The sequence below is a fragment of the Polyodon spathula genome, chromosome 3 (genome assembly GCF_017654505.1).
Source record: "Polyodon spathula isolate WHYD16114869_AA chromosome 3, ASM1765450v1, whole genome shotgun sequence".
NCBI classification, from domain to species: domain Eukaryota; kingdom Metazoa; phylum Chordata; class Actinopteri; order Acipenseriformes; family Polyodontidae; genus Polyodon; species Polyodon spathula.
Window position 1 is genome coordinate 29,967,936 of NC_054536.1, and position 6,000 is coordinate 29,973,935.

The 6,000-nt window shown below is 38.2% G+C and overlaps 1 protein-coding gene across 6 annotated transcripts in view; it reads right to left on the minus strand.

Moving 5' to 3' along the window:
* Window positions 1-6,000, minus strand: part of LOC121312955 (polypeptide N-acetylgalactosaminyltransferase 1) — a 207,168-nt gene that overhangs the window by 173,831 nt on the left and 27,337 nt on the right. Inside the window, exon 2 of one of the 6 annotated variants that reach the window (XM_041244970.1) lies at window positions 362-504. The exons of the other annotated variants lie outside the window; for them this stretch is intronic. The gene's annotated coding sequence lies outside the window, so the exon portion shown is untranslated. The remainder of the gene's footprint in view (window positions 1-361; window positions 505-6,000) is intronic. 6 annotated transcript variants of the gene reach the window in all.

The following is a 6,000-nucleotide window of genomic DNA, read 5'->3' on the forward strand; positions in this document are numbered from 1 at the left end:
GGTTTCTGAAGTATTGAAGTACTTTACAATGTGTTCTGAAAAAAGAACACAATTTCCAAAGATGCTACTCCAAGATTTTTTGTGCATTTTTATAGGAAGAGTCTCAAATACAGCCAAAAAAAGCCTGGTCCCAGGGGAGCATCCCACTGTAAAATATTTGGTCCTGAAAGAGTTAAAACCCTGACTACATCAGATATTTCCCTTGTAAATCTTTTTTAAATGTTTTTTTTTTTGTCTACTTCAAACATCTGAATGCGCTTTAAAAAGCCAAATGTAGCATCACCAAACCAGCGAGAACACCCTACTATTACATTTCAAGCAATTATTAAATATACTGTATGAAAGCTACTAAACGACTTACCAGGGTAAGCAGTCAGGGCTTGCTGCAGAATATTGCAATTATACAGTCATACTCCAGAGAATCGCTCAGGTCTCTTTCAAACGACAGGAGACAGCATGTTCAAGCGACTTGTCAGCATTGAGGCTCGTGCAGTTGTCTTAATCCTGTTCACAGTGGAGAAGAGCCTTAAAAGTGCGTGCACATTTGGAAAGATAATCAGGTGGCAATCATCTCAAACTTAAATGGTGTTGGATCATTTTTCCATACAGCCGATTTGCGCTTTGTTGAACGAAGACCAAATACTTCAGCTTCACCCATATTAACGTTGTACAACAAAGTACACGCCAGTAGTAGACTTTCTCTATTGCTGAATGTGTCCGATGTTGGCAAGCATGCAGACGTGGCTTTCATGAGGCCATATCATGTGTCATTTTGAAAGCGGTTGTTCAATTCGCTAAGTTGACAATCTAGTAAAATAGATTAGTAAAATAGTGCTCCCTGGTTGCTCCCCAAAGATGAAGTAAGAAATGAACCATACAGTCAATTTGGTAATTTTCTCTTCTGACATTTATTTTCACCTGTTGCCATTTCCAATGCTTAAGTAGACGCAAAAGGATATGCTAGTTGGTTCTGTGGCTTCATTATCTGTCCGTTGTCTTTTAAAAACATTAAATACTGGCAAGTATTAAATATTGGCAAGTTGACCGCCGCACTACTACGAATTAGTCTGCAAGTTTGCTTAAAATACTGCACATTTTAAATATAGTTGGAATATGGAAACGTCTGGGACTTAACAGATCCGCAGCAACTCCCTCACAAGCTGTCAATCAAACGCAGCTTGCACACAATTTGTTATACAAGTGGAAGATCCCACCTAAACATTGCATTACAATGACTACTTTGCTTTCATTGGCTAAAGTCTGCAACATTTTTTCTATAGTCTGTTTATCCTAAACTTGCAAGTTACTTGAACTGTAACTTGACTGAGACCATAGGCGCCTAACCCACTGGGCACAGTGGAGGCAAACTATGTATTTGGCCCCTCTACTTTTTTTGCTCAGTGAATACACAAAGTTGTTCTATGTTTTGTTATGTTTTTGCCTGTAAATGGTTTAAAATATAATAAAAACAAATTAAAAAATGGAAAGTCAGTCACTAAGAAGACACCGCAAGTCCAACATTTATAACATTTAAAATAAATAAATAAAATAATAAAACACAGAACTACACATACACTGGTTTTACCCATAGTCCGCACTACACTATTTACAACAGTTAAGGTTAGAAGCAATGTGACTGCAACAGAAGATGCTGGGCAATTTGCAGACTACAATGCAATTAAATATAGGCTAGGTAGTTGTCAGTTTAGTTTGTTTTTATTATGTATTAAATTAATTTTATTCATTAAAAAAAAGGCAAGCGATAACCAGACAGTTATTTTTTTTTATTTTTATGTATTTTGTTTTTTTTTAAATAAGAAGGAAGTAGGTTTGTGTTGTTGCAGGGTCATGAACAGGTTTAAATTCAACGCCAACTCTAAATAAAATGCTGTTACTGTTATTAAACTAGTAATAATCTGAAAGTCTAAAAGTCATACAAATAGTGAAAGGTAATTCAACTACAATTTCAGCATCAACATTGCTTTAGAATTCAGATTAATAACATGAGTTCACGCACAGCACGTTAATTTAAAAATAGAAGATAACCAACAATGAAATGTTACTGATAGTTCATGTTCTTCCCCATCACAGTATGTTAATTCGACTTCTAGACAATCCAATAAACATCAACTAAAGTGTAAAGCTTCCCGATGTTTTGTTCATTTAAAAAAAATGGACTAACTAAAAAGAAAAAAAATAGGTCTTAAGCAATCTGATTATTCACGTCTGCAACCTGAATTGTTTTCTTTTTGTTATAGAAAAATAATTTCCCAAACTGTCACTTGATTATTTGTAAATCTAATATAAACTATTTGTAGCCAAATTAACTCGAGTCTCATCTAAAAAGAGGAACTTTTTAAACCAGGCAACTAACTCTCTATAGCAGCGGTTCTCAAACTTCGCAGTACTGCGACCCCCTTCTACCAATATAAATGATTTCACAACCCCACTGCCCTGTGTTACTGCAGAAGTTAGTATTGATAAGTGAAACATGCGTTACAAGGCAATATCAACAAACAGTAGGGCTGCTACTGTTTAGACAGTAGCACTGGTAAGAGGTATGAAGATAGCGTCACCGACTTCCAGCAAAAAAATACTATTAAAATCAATTATACATTGACTATAATATGTACAATTCTTTTAGGCAACTGTGGAAGGGTGGTGGGTAATTCACTGACACAGGAGACAGACAGGTGGATTTGGCAACACCGCACAGGTGCCCAGTTTTATTTCAGGGTGCTGTTTTTTTCTTTAGTCCCGCAGATGGCGCTGCGGGTCCGTGGTCTGATTTACCAACGATGGTAAACAGAACCACGGGCATACCAAGCGATGGTACACAATACCGGCGCCCTTGCAGGTGCTTCGAAACAATAATTCAAAACAGAAGGCACAAAGAAAAAGGGAAAATAAAACAGTAACAAAACTACAAAGAAAAGGTGCTGCACTTGACAGCTATATCCCAGTCGCCGCTACCCGTGCGACCCGGATCACCAACCTACGCTGCCGGCTAACTAGCCTGCTCGTTTACAATACGCCGGGGTCTGCCCAAGGATTCCCCGCTCTCACTGTCTCGCTTTGAACCTCAGTTTCTTTTTCTCCCACTGGTTCTCGGTCCTTGATCAGCGCTTCCGCACTCTCGGCGCGTCTAAAAGGGCAGACCTGAGGAACAGCACAGCAGAGCATTTTTTTATAGGGCTAGCAATCTGCCAAGACTCGCCTCTCAGCCATTCAGAGAGGGGGAAAGTCCACACACCCACTTTCCCACCTCCCTGTGTCACTGCCATGACTCACAGGCGGTTGTTGGACGACTGCCGCCCTCTTCCTGCAGCACTGTGAACACGCCAGCAGAGTCAGCACAGATCTCCCCCTGCTACAGCACCATATTAAGCTGTGCATGAACAGTTTAGCTCATTCCCTTGACACAGTGATGTTGTATTCGAGTTAGAGCAGACCAAAAGAACAAAGCCTCCAGGTACAGTATATTAGTGCATCACTGTCTTCCAATGTCCTTGCAGCAGGAACACTTTTTATGCTTTTAGGAAAGGTTACTTTTGAAGTACACATGGGGTTCTTCTGCTTTTGAAACATGTCTTTAAAAAGCCCTACAGTCATGTTTTAGCTGAGCCCTGACCTCTTGCATTTTCTAAAAACGGATTCCTTTGCTTACCCTCTAAAAGACCAGGCCTTTCTGATGCTAGGCAGGATACCTTTGTAAACATTGTTTATCTTGGTAATACAATTTAGACAATTCTGGGGCTGATTTTTTTGCCATGTTGCTTTTTAAGTAGTGTGTACCCAAACAACGAAATTCAAATATCCATATTTGGCAAGGCCATTAATGTCTATAGATATCCTTGGTTATCATCAGTAGGCTGTATATTATTATTTTCACATTGTCTCTCACAGAAAACATGTCAAAGGAATGCTAACAACATTTGAAACCCCATTTTCTTACATTGTTCCTTTTTCTTCTGTTGAAGATCTTTTGGTTCATTGCTTATATTTTATACTTTCAATTTTGAACATGCTGGTATTACAAAGACAACTCTATGAAAGAAAAGTTACTGCTGCCTCCTGGAGCCTTATCACTTCATGTTGCTGCAATTCAAACTCACCCCAATGGTCAATTAGACCACGTGAAACAAAGCAAAAGTATCTGCATGCATCATCTACAGTAAAGTAGATAATCTAAAAATAATCTCAGTAAGAAAATATGGAAACTTATTTGTATTTTATTACCAAAGCTGTGGCCACACACGCTTGCATGACTTTTTTCCCCTCCCTCTTGCTGATCACTGTACTTTTAAAACAACTGTATATGGGATTACTGAAAAGCACGACAACCAGAAGAATTAAATAAATAAATTACTTACTGTACCTGGATATTAGGCTAACCATTACTAATCTGTACCCATTGCTAAATTAAAGTCAGTACAACACTATAGAGAACCACTTTCCTCCATGTAGGTCTGCAAGTATTTTCTTAGGTTTAATATTTCCTTTGCTTGTATCCCTTGCCAAATTCTTTCACCTTCACAAAGGCACACCCCTGGCTCAGGCTGTTAGACTTCACTGTCGTCAGTTTAATGTTACTGTAGTTCACTGTTCTCAATGTGGTTACATTATCTTCCTCTTTTAGCACTACAAGTCTTCCCTGTACTTACTGCCTCACTTTTCAGTGTCCCATTGTGTTTGAGAACCATGCCTCACTCTCAACTATAATTTTAAAGGGCTGTCATGTTTTTTGTCCTGGTGACAGTAGCGTGTTTTTTTTCACAAAACAAAAACTTACCCAATAAAGTAATTAAGCCGGAAATAAACAACTCTGATATTTAATGAGGGTCTTGTGAGTAGTCTTAAGCTTTTTAATATTGAGTAAATAGCTTTCAGAGCCCAGCCCAAATTGATTGTAAAGGAAAGGAATATAAAACCAATAAGGTTCTACGTGACTTTAACAGCACACTTATCAAATCTTTTATTTTTTTTGTAGTATTTAGCTGTTTCTCTGAGACCTACAGGCAACTTAGAACTACCCTTGGCAATTAATACAATGAAGGTATTCATGTGAACAGATTTCAATTTATAAATGGTAACAGAGCTAGCCATTAACCTTTCCAAGTATGTAGCTCAGACAATTCCCAGCATTTAAGCCATGACTAAGAAGCTGTTAAGCTAATGCTGCCACGTTCGTGGGTGACCAACGCTGGCACCACCTAGGTGAGAATTAATCAGATCTTCCGCTGTTACCAGACACACTCCTTGGGTGGCACTTAATGTAACACCTCCTACCACTGTAATAAAAGCTACACACTAATGACCTCACAAAAATCCCTGCAAGAAGTTGATGCTGGGAGGTGGATTACCTACTATAATACACAAACAGAAACCAAATTGATTCATGTAACACAGTTAACGAACAGGACATAAACAGGAATAGACTGGAGGACCTAGTCTCACTTGTAGCAGTCTTTATCAAAAAGAACACTACTACAAATAGGATTTTCCAATAGACATGTACAGTGATAACAAATGTGCTTGGATGGTCTTGAAGCCAAACTATAAACCTGCCATAAAAGCATGTGATCCACACTTATCAGATGCAACTTGACCCCGGAAGTTATTTGTGGATGCCAAGATTATGACAAAAGAAAACCGCAGCAGTCTCTCAGCACTCATGCAGTACAGTTACAAGAAGTCTGTCTTAAGTTTTTCACAGTGGACATGCTGCATATCAGGTATGGTTTGGGGTACTGTAAAGAGCTACAGTAACAGGGCAATTGTGTACTCTACTGTATGCCTGTAGACCAAACCATTTTGCTCCGATCCTCAAAATAAATGTGCGACTGTTTCTTTGCTTGCAACAAGTTGGTTTGCTGAAAATAAGTGACACAGTTAAATAATCCTTGGCATTAACCACTCCTAAAATAAAATACTGTAAACCTACATGCCTAAGTGTTTTTTTTTTTAATTTTATGGAAAGTATTTTATTTTTTTTAAATC